The sequence below is a fragment of the Charadrius vociferus genome, unplaced genomic scaffold, assembly GCF_000708025.1.
Source record: "Charadrius vociferus isolate BGI_N301 unplaced genomic scaffold, ASM70802v2 scaffold311, whole genome shotgun sequence".
In the NCBI taxonomy this organism is placed as follows: Eukaryota; Metazoa; Chordata; class Aves; order Charadriiformes; family Charadriidae; genus Charadrius; species Charadrius vociferus.
Window position 1 is genome coordinate 2,688,274 of NW_009646965.1, and position 20,023 is coordinate 2,708,296.

Here is a 20,023-nt window from a genome sequence, read left to right on the forward strand (position 1 = left end):
AGCCGAGTGTGAAACATGGGCTTAAAACATGTGCATCACATAAAAGTAGTGTAGTTTAAGAGCCTTAAAATAACTGCTTTTTTTTTTTTTTTTGTATAAACATATTAAACTGGTAATGAGTTTCCAAGGCATCTTTTTATCCATAGCTAAAAATACAAATCAGTGCACCACATTTTGGCAAGTTTATCTCAGCAAAATTGTTTATATGTGAAATGTTTCCTACTGACTGTCACAAATAATAATTTAGTTTAGAATGTGGCACCCCATTGAACCAAGAAGCGCTGCTGTGGAAGGAAGATGTTGCTCCCTCCCCTCTTTCAGATGTCCTGCTGACTTCTTGCTTTCCTGTCCCTATAAGCCTGGTAATCCCTTTGCAGATCCAGACACAGATACTTTACAACTGCGTTATTAAATTAGCTTAGTACTTCCTTTCTCTTACCTCCATGGAATTATGATAGAGTGCTCTACATCTTGTTCCTTTTTTATATTACTTTTATTAGTCACCATAACATAATTGAACTGATAGACACGGTTTCTTAGAAATTGATACAATTTTCTTTTTAATCCAGTTACCCGTGGCTTTAAATTCTATTTTTTTTTGGTTAATGCAATCAAACACCATGTTTGCTTTGCATTGCTTCTTGGAGAGTGGTTGCTATCCTCTGAGCTGATGATTTCAGTGTTATTACAATTGCCTGTTTTATTTCCTGTGGACTTGCTCGTATTTTTTTATCTCTGTTTTCTGTGGGAAGAATTTCCAGTGAGCATACCTTTCTTAGCTTAGTTCCTGGTGAAAAAACTTGTAGAAATTGCACAAGTATGGACAAAGACTGGTCCAAACCTGTAGTAATGGGAATACGCTGGACAGCATGGTGACAATTTAATCAACATCTGAATCTAGAAAGCTATGATTCCTGTTTTGATGCGGTGGGACAGGTAATCCCTGTGGCTGGGGGGGCAGTGGGGTGGTCATTAGTGACTAACCTTTGCAGCATTTGGAAAAGGGTAGATGATTCTTTTAATGACTTGGTAACTCATAAACAGATTTGGACACGGGCCATGTTCCTCAAGGCTTTGTTGATTCAGTTCTTACCGATCAATCTGGTACTTCCAAAGAATGCCAGACAGAGCAGTAAAACTGCAGGACACTGCTCAGGGGAATGATTGCTGGAAAGAAGGATTTCTTCACATCACTGCTGCCCATCTGGGGTCCTCACTGCCTGCAGGGGCTCTGCTCCTGGGAAGAAGCTGGGAGGAGAGAGGACAGTAAGCAATCTGCAAGTGATAGGAATGTGTCACGTGCCGTGGAGACCAGATATGTCTGGCAGAGAGGCTGCAATGAGGACATTAACAAAAGTACGGTAAAGGAGCACAGGGTCCTTCTGGGATGGAGGTGTAAATGTGGATATCACCGTCCTCCTTTCTCTTAAAAAAACACGCTATTCTTGTGCAGATCAGCACTGCATCATTTAAATAAGGAAACAGAAAGCCACGTGTGGAAGGCAGGATTCTTCTGGGGCGTATTTGAAGCATTTTATATAATGCATCTATCAAGAAACAAACTGAAAATGAAAGGGAAAAGAGAATAAAAATGTTCACATAGATTGCCGCTGGTATTGTAGAGGAACAGCAGTCATTATGTTGGACATGCTATAAATACATAACAGAAAACATCCCCTGTGCCTAAAGATCCCATGATCTAAGACAAATGGGTATAAAAGGGAAAGCAGGAGCGTTGCTGCTGGCAGGACAGGCTGCTGCCTGGCCAGGGTGGTTTCCTGGTCAGTTAGAGGTGTGGGGGATGTTGCAGGACAGGGGAGTTTCAGGAAGGATTTGGAGGACAGAGACATAGTTTTGCAAATACCTATGGAGAGGTGCAGCACAGGAGGACCCAGGGCTCGCTTGTCTTTTGCTGTGTGAAAGTTAATGGAAGAGACTTGATGTAGGTATCTCCAAAAGTTTAAACTCTCAAGGAAATGTAAGAGGACAGCACTTGAGCCAGCAATGACACAGGTGGGAGGGAAGTGGAAACACAAGCCCGAAATGGGGATAAAGGGTAACCTCGTGTTAGGGTTGCCAGAACCAGAAGGAAAAAAATGTGCTTTCTGAAGGAGAAAAAAACAGAGGTCTTCCAGCACCTGGGGCATTCTGAAAGACCGTGTGACACACTTGTGAACAAGGACTTGATAGCGAGAGAGCTGGTGTGCAGGCTGGGGCCAGTCCTTCACCGCCTGTGCAATAGGTAGACCAGGATGTACACCACATCCCTCTCATTTGTGTTACCTAAAGGCACTGAGCTGGATAGTGATGCTGCTGGGCAGTAGCACTAAGAGGGTAAGCGGTGTACTCAGTGTTGGCTTGTTTTATCCAACAGTATTGTAGTTTGCAGTACGGAGAATGTGACTGGCAGATCAGATGGGATGTTTTTTGTCATATTTCGAATGGGTCCTTAGAAATTAAGAATTGCATTTTGGTCTCCTTAGCTCAAAGCTACTTCCCTCCTCAGTGTTATGCCTTCCCAGGTGAAGTAGAGACTGGATTTGACTGTTATGCTGCTATATACATTTTATCATCATTCAGGTGATACCATAACATGGGGACGATCGGTGGGTAACCAGAGCCCATCAGCACCAGCAGTGCTTATTTAAGCTGTGAGTTAATCAGTGTTTATCTTTTCTCTTACCAACAGCTTTAATGCAAAATGACTTCATATTCCTTACAGGGCTGATGTTGGTTGGACTTCATAATTGCCTGCTTTTTTTTGTCAAAAAAATAGAAACTGAGAATGAAAAATTTGGGACTGAATAGTGCCCATTTCATCCCAAAGCTCCAAGTCTGGATCTGAGAAGAGCTACTTGCAAGGGCTCTGCTGGTGCTTCAGGATTTCGGTCTGAATCCTTGTGCCCCAAGACACATCACTGTCTTTTCCTACTGAACATCCATGTGAGTTTGTATCCTGAGACTCTGTGATCATGGTGCAAGAAGGAAAATGAAAGCTAGCCCAGAAAAGGGGAGGTGGGCACTGGAGGCTTATTTCTGAATGCAAACTTTATGGCTGTGACCAAAAAGCGTTGCAATGAAAAATTATTGTCAGCTTTTAAATCATGTTTCTTTTCATTGCATAGGGAACACTATGTGTACCATGTACAAAGTGTTTTGTGATAAAAAATGTAATTTAAAAAAGCAGACTTAATTTATTATGAGGACATAATGCTGGATCAGAAATCGAGCATATGATATACCTTGCAAATAAGAATGAGTTAATATGAGCACAATTAATGCAGGAAGGAACTTGTTATCAGACACTTACTGTTTGTGTCTCCCCCCATCCTGTTTTTTAGAAAAACATATTCAAAAAGCATTTCAGCAATGGAAAGGAGAGCAATTTAGTGAAAAAGTGAGACAGATGAGAAGGGAAGAGGTTTCTGAGCATAGTGGATTTAAATAGTAAACCATAATGTGCCAGTAGCAGTCAGATTTTAACACTGAATATAATAGCAATATGGCTCTTCTCTGTTAGAGCTGTTTTTATATTAAGAACGTTCAGTTCTGTGGAGGGCTACAGATTACAATTAAAGCATTCACTTCCCATGTTGAACCCCCTTGAGTTTTGTTTCTCATTGCACGCAACAATAGTGTGAATGAATTAGATGTCATCACTGTTTGTGCCTGTGTGCGCCCACAGAACTGTGCTGGAAAAAGCTGCTTAAACTTGTTCACTGCTGATGTCCTATGGAACATGATAATTGAAATACAGGCATGGTAGACGTGGTACAGAAAATCTGACACTATCACAGCACGGCTGCTCTTAAAATAGCTATCAGAGCAGGGGATGGAAGGGACATTCAGCTGAAGTAAAATGTTACAGATCAATTTGTATACTTTCTGAAGAAATAGAAATAGGACTGGCTATTACAGGCCAGCACATTTTCAAAAGAAATCCCTGCTGCCTTGACCAGTCTCTTCACATCCTTTGGTCAACTGCCATTCTTGCACTTCTTCAAGTTCCTGGTGCGAATTTTTCCATGCCATAAAGAAAATAATTTTCTAAAGCGGGTTTACTTTTCTTCCATAGGAAAATAAAATTCCAGCACTCTGGAACTTCGGCCAAAGCTCGACACAAATTTCAGAGTGATAAAATGTTAGAGGAAGCAAAGACTACTTTATGGCCGACATACTATATGGCCCATATGGCACCAATTCTGGTAATTTGCTCTGGTGCCAGTTGGCTGGAATGAAATGGGGACCATGGAGACCATGTAGCTTTGGCAAGTAGTCCACCCAACATTACAGTGTTTAGGATTTAAAAAAAAAAAAAAAAAAGACAAAAGAAAAGAAGAAAACAGCTACTTCACTAGAAAATAACTAATTGATAGAATTGATAATTTAGAAATAGTAGAGAGTTTTCAGCCAGAATGTAACTGGATCAGAAGGGAGAAATAGTGTCTTGTGGTTTGGATGTTAGGCATCCTAGATCATTGGAAGAATGAATGGATAGAATGGATGATATTGTAAGGTCTATTAGATAGGAGGTATCTCAAAACACCTATTGTCCTGCTGCAATAAAGGTAAAAAATGGATTCTTGGACCCCAAGATAGGGACACAAATTGATTTAGAAGAAAGAACAACACACAAACACAAATAGACCCACTGTGTTGTCTTTTCCAAAGAGGTTTGCTTAATAAAGTGATGGGTCTATACACAGAACTTTCTGCAGTTTGTGCAGAAAGCTTCTCCCCAGAAGCATAGTTGGAAAAACCCAGCAGAACCTGTGCTATGCTAGAGGAAGAAGTCAGTGCAGGTCCAGAAGGCAAAACCGGGCACCTCAAGATGTGAACTGCTTATGTGTTTGTACTTCACTAACAGAAAGAATGGAATCTAAAACCCACCAAAATAGACAGCTTTGAAAGATAGTTTGCTTTTGTGTGGGCTAAGCCACTTCACTGAGAAAAAAAAAAAAGTCAAGTGAGACTTTGGCAAAAATGCAGCCTGTGAGAGAGAGTGGAAGAGATCTGCCCCGCACAATGTGGACATAACAATCGTCTTACTGTCATGCCTCTTCTCACACTGGGCAGTGGTGAGCTTTGGGGTGGCCTCCACAAGGCACAATGCAGAGTCCATGGCAGTGGGAGAGGAAGGGAAAGGTTGGGTTTGACCTTCAGCTGTGCCCACTACTTCCTGCCTGTTTACATCTGCCAGGCAGAGCGGTGGGAAGGAAATCTCCTGTGTGTATGTTAGTCAGGAGTCAGTCAAGTCTCTGGTTTGAAAACAAGACAGTGATGTTAAGTTGGTGTATCTCATGAAATAATTAAGTCTCAGTTGCTGTCATCCTTAGTCAGATGTTGTGTAATGGGCCCACGCACTGTGAAAACACTCACTGGAATCAACAATGCTAAAGACTATTTAATGTGATGAGTGTGGCAGGCAAAAGCCACTCCTTCAAAGTAATAAATCATATGACATTTAGGTACCTTTATCTTGGCAAGAAGCCATGAAGGCTTCAGGCTTGCATGATGTATGAGTTGCTTTTGAAGTGCTTTCACATTAGGAAGAGTGGGTCTGCAAATAAGGCGCAATGAAATTCTGCATCTATTGTATCTTGTGATAGGCAGATGAAATGTATCTAGGCTGCAAAGCATCTGATCTTTAGTTTTTATCTGTATACTTCATCTGTGGTTTTTGCTTTCTTCAGACCCACTTTTGTCTTCCCAGTGTCTTAAGGTTTTTTTTACCCTCGTTACCCACCTGCAAATCCAACTCTATTTCCAAAGGACAGTACAAGGCTTAGATCTACCGCGACATGGTAGGTTATGTGTTCCCCCCACGTAATGCTGCTGGCCCAGTGTGCAATGACACACTCGTGTTCAGACTGGGCTCCATTGGCTTCAGCATGGCAGAGGTATGAGGTGAAGGAATGTAGCTGTGCAGAGCTTTGGTGGTACTGGGACAGGGCAACATCACCCTGCAACAGTAGAAATGCAGCAGTAGTCCTGCTGTCCTTTACGTTTGGTTAAATATCAGATATACGATGGGGCTTGTCATTCTTTCCTGGATGGTCCCACTACAAGAAAAGGCTGTATCTGATGCACAGTCAATAACGTTAGGTGGGAGATGAGGAGTGAGGAGATCAAGATCTTTATAAACAGTTTGGGGTTACAAACATGGTGGAGCACATCTTCAGTCAACTTTTGCTGGGACATATCAAATGTTAATAGCATGCAAGCAGCAAGGGCACCAAGTACCATTGTGCGACTGTTTTAGGGTATGCGCTTGCCATGAGCCTACGTGAGAGTCACTGCTGAAACTGTTATCCAGGGCAGAAATTGGAAATGTACTTGGACTGCAATTAGTCTGATCTGTAGAGGAAACCATGTCTCATGATGTGCTGGATGTCTCCTTGGGTGAAAGGCAGGAGGGAGTGGGGCGCATCCAGTATTTCACTGTCACATCATCTTCCTGCCCTGCTAATGTAATCAGTTGCAGAATTTCTTTTATGCTCAGTTAAAAAATTATTGACTATGGCCTAAATGTTTTATTTTTTCTGAAGAAACATCATAGGTTGAACTGTTGGCATCAAAGGTTTTAACTCCTGTGGGGTGTTGGAAGTGCCTCCCAGTGGCCACTGATAGATTCCGTCCTCTGTTTATTGTTAGTAATGGCACAAGCATTTTTTCCCTGATAGAGAGACCTCAATTTCAGACACATCATCTCCATAGTAATTGGTGATAAATCATCTCCAGAGTAGCTGGATTTCCCTGACATGCAAAATGTGGTATTTTTCCTCTCAAGTTGTTTTGTTTCAGTCAACTTGACTGCAATAGCTTTTTTAGTACTAAAAGCAAAAAAAGCATTTTTAAGAATGTTTTATGAAAAGTCAAACATACAGATGAGAAAGCTCGGAATTAAGGATGGACATGAACTTTCAGGTCAACTCCTTGCTTGCATTGTCTCTAGTCTTTAAATTTTCACTTATTTCCTTCTCCGCTTGCTCTCATGTCGTTCTGTGGGGATTTACACAGTATTTGTTTCCACTCCCCACATTCAGTGTGTGGCCTTGAAAACTGAATTTTTACTGACTATCCAAATGCTGCATTGAATAAAACTTCACTTACTCATTGCATTTCTCTAGTGCTTTTATAGATATCAATGAACTTACTTTCATGTAACACTTTTCAGAGTAGCGGGTGACATTGCTGTTTTACATCAGGGGAACTGAAGCCTGGAAAGGTCAAGTCTAGAATTCTAAAATTGTAGGAAATGTCACCCAGTCTGGGGTTTATAGACTGAAATGTAGAGATATATATATATATTTTTAAATTTCTTCTCCTTTTTTCCTTTTTTTTTTTTTTAAATAAGATATCTTAGCTTTTAAAACACAGCTATAACTGATGTCAGCTGCAGCTGACGGCACTCAGCAAGTCCTGCCAATCTGACTGCAAGCGCCCAAGCCCAGGCAGCTGGAAACCAGGAGTGGTCCCACGTGAGATGAGTGCTTGCCAAATATTGCGGAGGAGTTCTGGGTCAAAGGATGAGCAGATTCCCATCCTCAGGGGTGGCACTTCAGGGCTGAGCTGTGAGATAATAATTTTTCCTTCTGTTGTCCTTCATTCAGTCAGTCCTGCGGTTAGGCACAATACGCGTTTTCCATGTGGACTAAAAGTTTTGTCCCATTTATTTACATTTGGAACTATTGATTTGGGGGTTTGTTTTTAAAGACGTATGGGTTTTTTCTTTATTGATCTTCAAATGCTTTGGTTTCTGAATTTAAGGGATTTGTCAATGTAGGTGCAAAACATTTCTGATTTTCTCTCTTCTTGCCCGACAACTGAAATGACATTTGCTTACTGTATTACATGCTGGAGTAAAAGCATCTTTAGGACTACCAGTCTCTTCATTTTCTTCATAAAATTAATCAATAAAAGTTGTTCCAGATAGGCCTATTTCTTTCAGTTTCCCAGGAGATTTCCTCTTCTTTCCTCCATGCTGTCTGACACGAGTCACACTAAAAATCAAATACAGACCCCAAAGCAATAGGGAAGCTGCAGTCACAGAGGTACAGCAACAATTAAAACCAGGCTCACTGCAGATGGTGAAGGAGGCAAACACAGCCATGGAGAAAAACAACACTTTCTGCAGACCAGAAAAATCACTTAAGGCAAACCTTTAGGTTGTATTTCTCAAAGGCTGTTTTGAAAGGCTGTGGGTCATTGCTTTTGAATGCGATCATTGAAACTTGTTTGAGGGTTTAGTTGAAGATCACGATCCTGCATAAAACCTTTTCCCTTGATAGGTGAAGTTAGTGGATTAGGGCTGGGCAGGGTCTCTGAACATTACTTACCCATGTCTCATAATGTAAATGAAAACAGATATTCTGGGCAAATCTAGTAAATCAGGTATGCACTGGCCTGTGCACACACACACGGGGGGGTATGAGTGCACAAGTATGCACATATATTTGCCATTATTGATTATTTTTTTTTTGTCTTTCTCTGATGATTTAGCAATGTCTAAATGCAGCAAAAATGTGGATAAAAATCATTATTACAAGAGTTAAGTTGTGCGGAAATTTAAAAATCTATTAGCAGACAAAATCCTGGAGCACCATTCTCCCAGATGGAAGTGGAGAGGCACAAGTGGTAATTAATCATTGAGGGACAAAACTATCGAATACTTGCTTGTGCTTGGCCTTGACCCACTGATTCACTGATTCTCCAAGTGAAGCGTTAGCTCAGTATGGGGCATGGTTACAATACGTAGGATTGGTTTGGAATAAAAAAGCACAGTTTATTTTAGATTTTAAAGCTCTCCAAAATTTACTTTTAATTGGCAGTAAAACAGTGAGGCACTTAAAATGCAAACGATAACAATAAACAGAGCTTTGCTCTATATTTACGGCTTGTGAATGAAGATTGCACAAAGATGGTAACTTTTGATTTTGCATTAACCCAGCTTCGTTCTGCAGTGAACGAGGCGCTGAGCTCATGTGATGGCAGCTCGGTGAGCCTCGCGTGTGGGGAGATATGAATCAATTACCGGCGGCGCCTTGCCGTGGGATGTCCCCCGTGAAATAATCTAAACCTGTCAAATTGTGACAGCTTGCCCTACCTGCACAAATAACACCACTTTGAGAAATCAAGGACTGCTGATATTGCTGTAATAGATCTAAAAGTGCATACTGATGTGATCTGCTGTTTCGTGCGAGATGGCATTTGAAGCTGCTAGTATGTTTCTGCTGCATCAGCTTATCTTCTAAGAAATGTGGATCATATTTTTTTTGAAAGAGTTCAGCATCAAACAAATCTCCATCTTGTCTAGCTCTGATACTTCCATCCTAATACATGAAAACCTGATTAAAAAAAGCCTCCCATACTTCAAAAGCCGCAAAAAGCTTAAGCAACTGCCTGGGGAACAGACTTGAATATCCCAAACATATGTGGTACTGAAATGTGGTGTCCACAAACTCTGTTCAGCATGTACAAACAAATGTACTGGAGCACTTCTCATCTTCCAGAGTCCTAGAGAGGTTTCCAGGAGCACTCAGCCGTATCCTTTGTATTTGAGTAGAACTTGGCAAATGTGGAGTTTTTTTCAGTGTTTTGGCCAAAATAAAAACCAAAGGGAAAAAACTCAATTTGGATTAAAGCAAGGTGGCTGTCATTGGTAGTTTTCAGTTTTTCAGTGAATGGAGAAATGGTGGCCAGGCTTGGAAAAACTTTGCTGTTTTTAACCTGAAGCAATTTGTTCAATGCAAATTAAAATACTTGAAGTGCATAGGGACTTAGTTTTATTTAAACATTAACAAAAGCCATTTTTAATGGCCACGTAAAAATGAAAAGCTGAAAAATCTAATTTTCAATTTTTTTTAATTCACTTTTTTTTTTTTTTCCTGATTGAAATCACGTTTCACTTTGATGAATAGTTTTAGCTAGCTGTACTGAATTACCATTTGGGGATTAATTCACTTTTTGTCAACGTTGTCTTCCCACCTTTGCATTGAACATTGCTGCCAGAGCCAGTGGGAGATGCACAAATATTGCTGTTACTGTCCTGTTAAGAGAGGAACCATAGAACCTTTAATGTCTTGTTGCTTTTAAAAATCTTATTCAAAAGATGAGTGACTGAGCTGCATTTCCAGCCACAACAAAATATACATTGGTCAGCTTTAAGAGGACATTGCCAAGAAAATGAGAGTTAAAGATCTGTGAAACATCTTTCTTAAATTGTCTATTCATGTTATTTCTTTTTTGTGGTTTGAGCGCAGCTATAAATCTAAATAAACAGCATCTAGCTGTCTCTCCGTTCTAAATACAGTGCAGCAGAAAGAGAAGTTTAATTTCTCCTTAAGGTCTCTTGAGACTTAACATTGTATTTTTGAATCATCATTGGCTGCCTTGACACTGTGACAGTATCCAGCTGTTTTTAAAGGGGCATTTGCTGTCGTAAAAGAAATGCAACTGACCTTGGTACCTCAGTGGTTTCAGTAGGAAAGGATGGTCAGAAGCTGAAGTGATGGCTGACACAGGAAGCAAAGGAAGTCCATAAAGCTAAAATTGTATATTTTCTAGCATTCTGATGCTAAAGAAGCAATGTTGAAGGGAATGAGCTGCAAAGAGCAGGTAAAGAGTGAGCATGAACAAGGTGTAAAGGAATACAAAACTGGTCATGGTGGTTGACCTTACTGAGTTAGAACAGCATCGAGGGGCTCAGCAAGGCTGCGTTTCTACCACACTGCACGTTGCACGTGATGGAGGATGAGAGACTTTTCCCTGAAGCATTTACAATCTCAAATGATCTGCTAAATGGTGGGACTGATGCAGTATTTGTCTTTCCATTTGACAAGGAGCTTTACCGCAAAAGGTAAAACAACATGTCCAGAGTAAGACTGGGGCAGAGTTGGAAAATGACCAGATTTGTTGAGATTCAGCTCGTTGCTTTGTTGCCATAAGGTAATCCATCTTCCTCTTTGACTTATGCTGTGCATTTAATCAGGTGCTGAGCGAATATCTTACTTTGAAAATCCAAACTAATAATGGACATAAAAATCGCGGTAAATGATAAGATGCAATAAGACAAGTCATATCTTCCCTAATGACAGCATAATGAACTGAATTTAAAATGAAATCCTATCATGAACAGTCACGGCCCATTAGACAATGAAATTTCTTGTTAAACTGACTTCTTAAAAGCACTTTGCAAAAAGAGAAAATGAAACAAAATTGCACAATATTGTTGGAAGCTACTTGCAGCCAGCTCCTAGCAGTGGAAGGTGTCCCTGCCTATGACAGGGGGGTTGGAACTAGATGATCTTCAAGGTCCCTTCCAAACTAAAGCATTCTATGATTCTATGAATCTTTCAGGGTAAAAACCAACCAGCTTCAGTGAGTATCTTGCTGGAGCAAGGACATAACCTCTAAAAATGTCAACTGTGAATTACGTGTCATCAAAATCTTTTCAGCAAGATTTAACAGCTAATATCACCATTTATTGTCTACAATAGTGTACCCATCAAGAACAGATGGAAAAAGAAATAAAAAGAGAGGGAGGGTTTCTTTGCTTTTGGTGATTGCTGCTTTACACGGATCACGTAGAGCAGGGAGAAACACGAGGTCCCCAGATCTTAAACACTAAGTGTTTTGAAGAAAATATGTCAGGAACAGTAAGCGGGGAGATTTCCCAAAGACAACCAAAAGGAGGGACAGGGAATGGAAATGACTGGGGAGGTGCTTGTTTTTGTTGGTAAGTGTTCCGGGTTCTATAAAAGGGTGATTATAGTACTGTTGTCATTGTCATCTTCAAAGGAAATTAAACACAGCTTTCTCATCAGCAATGATTATTGCAAACCGGACTTGGCATGAAAACTTAAATTGTAAAAAAATAATAACTGGTCCCAATTCTCATGGAGGACCAGCAGGATGTATGTTCCTGTTGCTCATCAGTCCCTTTGGTATCATCCAGCTGAAGGTGCTTTGAAAATGGGGCCACAAACTCCTAAGTTCCCCAAGCACTTTTAAAAAATTTACCCTTTGTATTTTCTTTATTTACCATCTGAATGTTCTATATTATTTTGACCTCTTCTATACCAGGTATTAACAGCATTTTAGCCATGTGAGAAAAAGATGTCAGTACCTGTTAAATACGTTTCTTTTGCTTCTTTTGAAGAAAAAGGTGCACTGAAAATGCGAGATTATTGTTGCAGCAGTATTTAAAAAAATAACAGATATACGAAAAGGCATGTAGGAATGTGGGGTTTTGTTGTTTGGGGTTTTTTTTGTCTTTTTAAGAAGGAGCATCTGTTCTGTAGTCATTTCTATGCTTGGGTAATTCATCTAATGATTACATGGATGTTGGCCGGAACACAACACAGTACATTGTAGAGGAAGCTGTAAAGAGACTAGTAAACACAGGCTTATGGAGTTTTAAAGGAGGCAAAAAGAAGAAAATATGCTGTTCTGAATGATACACAATGCTGGATATCAGTCTGAGTTTTTCAGAGAGCTGCATGTTTAGTTGCTGTCATTTGTTCGCAGTGGGGGCTCTCACACCAACTTCTTTTGAAATCTGACTGTTAGAGATTATTTTGATCCATCCTTGAGTGTGAACATAAAAGATAAAGTAAAATGTTTCGTCAATACTAGTTTATAATTTTAGTCCAAAGATGTCTAGGGTGCTTGCATACAGGGAGTAGCTCTGAATAGAAGGTAATTGTGTACGTTATTCTGTGTACGCATCTGGCATATGCTGTTTGGAATTGATATTTGGGGAAGGAAAAGTGAAATGGAGAGACTTGTGATTTTAAATAATTGGTTAAATTTTAACTTGGTTCATTTAGACTGAGATAAAATGGGACAGATAGGTTTATTCTCATTTTTCTGTAATGAAAATAGGCCTTGATTCAGGTGTCACTTTCTATGCTAATCTGTTGTCTTTACTTTTGTTGTTCTTGGTTTACAGCAAAGGGAAGAGAATTGGGGCTATAGTGTTTTTGTCAGGTGGCAACGTGAGCTTGTAGTCAAAAATCATTTTGCTGGTCAATCATGGCATTTGCCAATAAATTATCAAATGCCTAGTTCTTTTGACCCTGAAACTAGTTATTCAACTACTGTAGCAAGAACTATGGAGCCTTGAAAGAGCGAGTTGTCCTTTCATTTTTCTATCCCATATGGTTAAGCAAAAAATAACTGGTTTCCACCTTGAGCAGATCATAGGCAATAACAAGCTGGTACTGAAACAGGGCTCCCCAATAGGGCTGAGGATACAATACCATTGTGACAATAAAAACACACTAAGCATGTTAAACAAAAGCAAGCTCTGCTTTGGCAGGGGTCCTAGAAGTAGTGAACTGAGCTAAATCAACCTTGGCTAAAAGACCAAATGGAGTCAGCAATATTTATCACAAATAGAACTCCCTGCTGTAGTTCCAGTTGCAGCCTTGGAGCTTTTAAAACTCTGCCCGTCCTTTAAGCATGTTCTTGCTCACAGGATGAATTTCATCAGGAAACACTAAGCTTTTAAAACAAAGAACAAAAAGGCAAATAAAAGCTTTTTTAACCTGGTGAAATTTTAGTTGCATATTGTGGGTTAAGTGGAGGGAAATGAAGGGAGGAACCCCACTAGCATTCTTGAATGGCAATGTTGTACATAAAAGGAAAATAAGTCACAATTAAGAGGCAATCTTCATTGCATTTCTACAAGTAGTCCCTTGTACAACATTAAGCATAAGGGGCTGAAGCTCAGGCTAGCATCCTTAGAACAAGCTATTTGGATTGGTTGAATCCCAGTGCCACTTCAGTGTGCTTCATTCATTAAACATAAACCAGAAATAAAAGTATAGCTCTGTGTGCGTATGTGCATGCTTTGGACTAATGCGTTAATGACTGCAGAGCAGTACTGAAGGAAGCAGGCAAAAAAAAGTCTCGCAATAACATGCCAGGTAACATGGCACAATCATTTCAAAGCAGCTCCTTGGAAGTTTCCGTCACTTAGATGTAGCCTTTGCTGATGCATAAAGAAACTGCAGATCGCCAGGATGATGCTAGTGATTTTGTTCTCTAACAGCCGTGTCCCTGACAGAGGGTGAAGAGGTAATGATTGTTAGTGGGGAGGGATGACTTTTTCTCAGGGGCATGTGAATCAGTCGTCAAGACTGGCAGGGTATGGAGAGGAGGGGTACAAATGTCTGATTGCGCTTGGTGGAATGGGAGTGGGGAAGTGATGCTCACAGAAGGGAAATTGGAAAATTTCTTTTGATAGGCTGAATTGAGTAGAAGCTTGATTGAGGAGGAATAACAGCTGGATTTGTGAGAGAGCATTTTGGAAGTAATAGGTTTTGTGTGTAGAGCTAAAGAACTGGTAATATTTTGTATCTGAAAGAGGGTACAGTCAGCTTTTGAAAACGGAAAATAAATGTCAATGAAGTCAAAGCTACTATTCTGGCTGCAGTAGCTGCAATGGTGACATGGGGTCCCATAAGTGGGATAAGTGAAGAAGGAGTTAGCAGGCCAGCCGGAAATGATTTAGGCAGCTCTCTCATCCCTTCCCCTGCAGTAAGTCGTGCAGGGAGTATTGCTTCCCTTATTTCCAACCATAGAAATCTCAGTAGGCAGAAAAATTTCAGTGAAGAAGAGATGACAGCTCAGAGAATGGAGTTCATAATGGAAGCAATGAAGCAACCTTATCTTAAGCACATATTTGTGTTCCCATAATATATATCTGCTATTTTATTTGATCTGCATTAGTCAAAAATAGTGTCTCAAAAATTTATTTTTCAGCTAGCTCCTGAAAGAAACAATGCATATGTGACTGTTGGGTCTTTTTCATCTCCAGTTACCAGCTGGCAACTTTTGAAATGGAGATAGAAAGTAAACCATATTCCCAAAACCTAATCGTAAAAATTGGCACCAAATTGGGAAGGAGAGATCCAGATTAGTCCCCGAGAAAAAGGCAGGATGAACTCCAGCACTGTACGCTTGTTCTGTGGGAGTTGTTTGCTGGGAAGTGTGTTTGCCTCAAGACTGATTTCAGCAGAGATTGCCTCTTACCTGCAGAGTTCATGCCTGGGGGCAGAGGAGGCATGTAGGGGAAGGAGGGAGGAAGGAGCAGCAGTCCTGGTAACAGGGAGCATAGGGATCAGAGGAGAAAAGACACAAATCTGTAGGGAACCGGGTTTATGGGGTCTGCTGCTTGAGGAACATCCATTTGTGGGATAACACCCCAGAGTAAACCTCTGGCTGTTCGTTTCTCCTATAGAGTGGGTGAAAATAGAGCGGGCTCCTTTGGATTTCACCAGAGCCCAGCACAGTGCTACTGATACAACACTGCATGTGCACCAAATTTTTACAAGTTAATGCTCCATAGCTAAAATGATCAAACCTAAGGGCCTTGCGTTAGCCTCAATTTAAGCCTTAACTCCTATTTTACACAGTGAACTGAATTTTTGGGGTTATGAACATCCCAATTCCACCCAGGTCAGTGGAGATGATCAGCCTATTTGAAATGTGGGTCCTATTTGTAATGAAACGTGGCTCTGGTAGTCTAACTTGATGACAACAAAGTTTAAAAAAATGCATGTCATGGCTTAACCCCAGCTGGCAACTAGGACGATGCAGATGCTAGCTCACTTCTCCCCCCACTGCAGTGGGATGGGGGGAAGAATTGGAAAAGATAAGGAAAACTCCTGGGTTGAGATAAAGACAGTTTAGCAAGGAAAGCAAAAGCCATGCACGCAAGCAAAACAAAACAAGGAATTCATTCACTGCTTCCCATAGGCAGGCAGGTGTTCAGCCATCCCCAGGAGAGCAGGGCTCCATCACACCTAAGGGTCACTTGGGAAGACAAATGCCATCACTCTGAACGTCCTCCGCTTCCTTGTTCTTCCCCCAGCTTTATATGCTGAGCATGATGTCACATGGCATGGAATGTTCCTTTGGTCGCTTCAGGTCAGCTGTCCCGGCTGTGTCTCCTCCCAACTTTTTGGACACCCCCAGCCTACTCGCTGGTGAGGCAGTGTGAGGAGCAGAAAAGACCTTGAGTGCTTAGCAACGACCAAAACCACCAGTATGCTATCAACACCATTCTTGCCCCAAATCCCAAACACAGCAGCACGCCAGCTGCCAGCAAGAAAGTCAACTCCAACCCAGCCGAAACCATGACAATGTGCTGTGTGCAGTTCCCTTTGGGCCTCACGCTGGCATTTCTCATTTCCCATAGCTGTGCCCTGCCATGGCACTGGAAAGTACACTGGTTCCTATTTTAGCTTTTGCTCCACAACTGAATTAGGGCTGAACCCGCAGAGGTACGGGGTGACGAGCCTGGCTCTCCTCTTGCCCTTTGCACCATAACGTTTGCTAGGTCTTGCCGCAAAACCCCAGCCCTGCCTTTGTGCTCCCAGCAGGTTGCAGCAGAAGCTTGAAATTCTGTTTCATCAAGACGCAGTGTCTGGTACGCCTCCGGCCCCCCAGCTGAGCGCCTGCCTCTTTCATTACCCTTTGATGTGTGTCCAGCAAGAGCTGCCGTCCCGCAACGCAACCGCGGCGTGCTCCGTCGGTGGGGAGGGGAGGTCTGCGAGGAGGTAAGACAGGAGAGAACAGTCGGATACGAGCACAAGGAAACAAAAAGAAAAATAGCACATCACAAATAGCAATTGCAGCACATTCCCTATTTATACTGTTGTCCTGACTGTTGTGCTTGTCTTACAGCTTTTAGAAAATACAGAATTTTTAAAAGCACAAATGGCAAGTTTTTAATCAAATTCATACTAACCTGTCCTTTTGATGTAGTCTAACTTTTTTTTCTGTATTATTTTTCTGCCAGCATGTCTCTCCATCTGGTTTTGAACTGCTACAAATTAAATTTTACATAGTTCCTTCACAAGGCTATTTCATAATCTGATATCTAAGACAGAAACACTTCCCTTTTTGCCATCTCTCTACCTAAGTTTGACCAAAATATTTTTTAAGTTTCTCCTGTTACTTTGTGTTTATACTAAGTTTTACGTTTAATTAATTCTCTCAGTGCTAAAAAATTTCCCCTGCTGGGGAAAATTTTCCTTTTACCTACTCTTAACCATTCCTTGTACATTTACTGCATTTCCATGAAAATGCACATATGATTTACTAAAAAGGACCGTTTTTCTTTTGCTAGAATTTATGGAGAAAGGCAAATGTCTCACATAAGCCCTTTCCTGGTAATTCTGAAGTGGATGAAAGTAGATTCCTAATAAAAAAAAATCTCTCCATCCTCAGCCTACAAATGGTTAGGAACTAAAATGTTTACATGCCTGTTATTGCCATCACTTATACAATCTAATTCTACAGTGCTGGGACCACCACTCTATAAATTTCAATTATACTATTAGCAATAGCTCTTCAGTGCAGTAATTGGTACACTCACTTTATCTAATGGAATATTTTTCCTCTAATTGACTTCAAATTTATCATATAAATGTCAAAGCCAAATTTTCCTATAATAACCTATTATCTCTGCTGTTCTAGCTCACTGCACTCACGAGAAACAGAGCAATAATAATCTTTTGGGATAATGAAGGACAGCAGCTTAATTCACAAAGTGCTGAAAAGAATGACAGCTACTTCTTACCTGTCAAAACCAGAAACTTTTAATGTATTCTTTTAATTAGACTACAGGTCCCATTCACATGATATTTTTCCTCTCACCATAATATAAGGATGAATCCAGCTTTTGCTAGAAAATGAGAATATCTAGTGTTTAGATGATGGACTTCCTATGAAGATGTTTTTCGACAAGTATTCCCATTATCAGAGGCTTTCGACTTTCTCTTCTTGCTCTATATAGTGTAATCAATTGTAGCACAAGAAATAGGCTATTATACCATGACACAGAAGTGGCAAAGACACAAAGAAAGAGGCTTTTTAATGTGTAAATGAATTTTTGAGAATAAATATGGGTGGAAAAAATGATGCAAGTATACTCATCAATCCCATAGATTTTACATAGGACCAGCTAACACTGAATTACCATATCAAGTTCCGGAATAGAGATTTATAGTTAATTACTTCTGGAAGTCTAGGCTGCTGTATAGAAAGCCATAATAGTGAACTTGAGATGGGTAATAGAATGGTAAAGATGGACTTGTATCTTTTTAAATTTCTTATTTGTTTGAATACTTTTGAAGACATTTTCTGTAAGAAGCTTTGGTGCTTCTCCTCATTCCATCATAAGGCAGAAGGAATACAGTGCCAGGGGCTGGGTCACAACCTCATGAGGCCAAAGAGTTGCAGCAGCAGCTGTTTATGGGATTACTGTGCTTCTGTCACCATTGATTACCAATATTCTCCATCACTGAAAAGCAGTCACTTTGGTGAGGTTGCCTACCCCTCCTTCCTCGAAAGGAGGCACCTGCAGAGAGTGCTTCCCTCCACTCCTCCTTCATATTGCCCTCTCATCCATTTGAACAACACCTGGATAAAAAATCTTTCTGGATTCATTCTTGGAAATGAATAGGTAAGAGGCAAACTCTCCCTCCTAAGAAATACAATTATACTATGGTTATAAACTTTTTCATTTTGCATGGGTTAGGCAATATAGATGGAAACTGATTTAAGTACAGATAAGAAGCTAAATTTTAATGCTGAGATTTTATGTGATATATTCTCAACTTGCCCCTTAGAGATGTAATTAAGATTTTTGTTTGTGATCTTTGTTTGTGATTTTTTTGGACAGGAGTGTCGTACATCAAGAGAGTAGCAGGATTCAGCATGCTGGCAGACATGAGCTACACATGGAAAGCAGTCCTGAAATGTTACTCAGATAAAATTTCCAGAAAGAAAAGGAAAGGGTACAATTGTGTGAACTGGTAGGCTATGGCATCCTTCTGTATATGCCATATGTCAAACCTTTACATGGCTTTATCTGAAGAGTAGCAGTTTAACTTGCATAAGTTGAACTTACTGGCTAAAAATATTTTCTGCTTCTTCGGCTAACAAAAATGTACTAGGTGAAAGCTGTGGATGTTATTTAAATTTTTATGTGGAACAGTAGCTGGAGGTAAAGGTTCCTGGAGTGGGCTGGAAGCATATAAAGATTCATCCTGCAGGTGCAATCTTGAACATATAAATGCAATTCTTAAAAAATAAAGGATTGTAAAAAAAAAATCAAAACCCAAAACAGTTTAAGTGTAGTCCTGTTCTACAGAAGTGCGTTCCTGGCAGATTACACCACTCCTTCCTAGTGTGAGGAAAATTATTTACCCAGAAAATACAAAGATAAAACCTATCATTAGCTTGAGAGTTATAATTGCCTCAGATCCACCTCATTGTTCACCACTATTGTGTTTTTAAAAGCTAGTCTAACGAGGAGCACTTCACAAGAAAAACACGTACGTGAGTATATCAAACCAGCAAAGTCCTCTTGGCACAGATACAACATACCCTGGTATAGCATATCCTTCAAACTTTGCACAAAATAAGGCACACGTGTTTAATTGCAGTTTTGCTACTATCCTTGTATTTACTTGAGCCGCAGGGATGACACTGCCTTACCGCTGTAGTCTACCAGTAGTGTTTAATAGGGAAATAACCTTACAGTGAACTTTTTGACAGTATAGGGCCAAACATTGAGTGTGTATGGGATAACTGCTTACCCATGATCGTTGTCTAGGATTTGCACTTAGAGATGCAAGTATTTGCTTAATCTGTAGTCTCTTTTCTATAAGTTTTAGCATAACAATGCATTTAGTGCCTTGTATCTTTGAATGTGTGCTTACTAGATACTAGAAGAGTTTCTTTCTTTGTTTCAGTGTCTGTACATAATACCTTTCCCCAAACTTCACTTCACCATCCAATCTTGGCAGAAAATCTAAAGAAGGTAGAGAGGCACCATAAATCTGCTGAAGGCTTTGATAGGAGTGATAGGTCACCAGACAGATGGCTTTCTCACCCCTTTGGCATGTGGGTGGCTGGAAATCTCTATCTCCAGTGTTGCAAGCACCCTGACAGAAGCTATACCCGTACCCATGAGGCTGTCCTGAAATTTAACAGCTCAGGAATG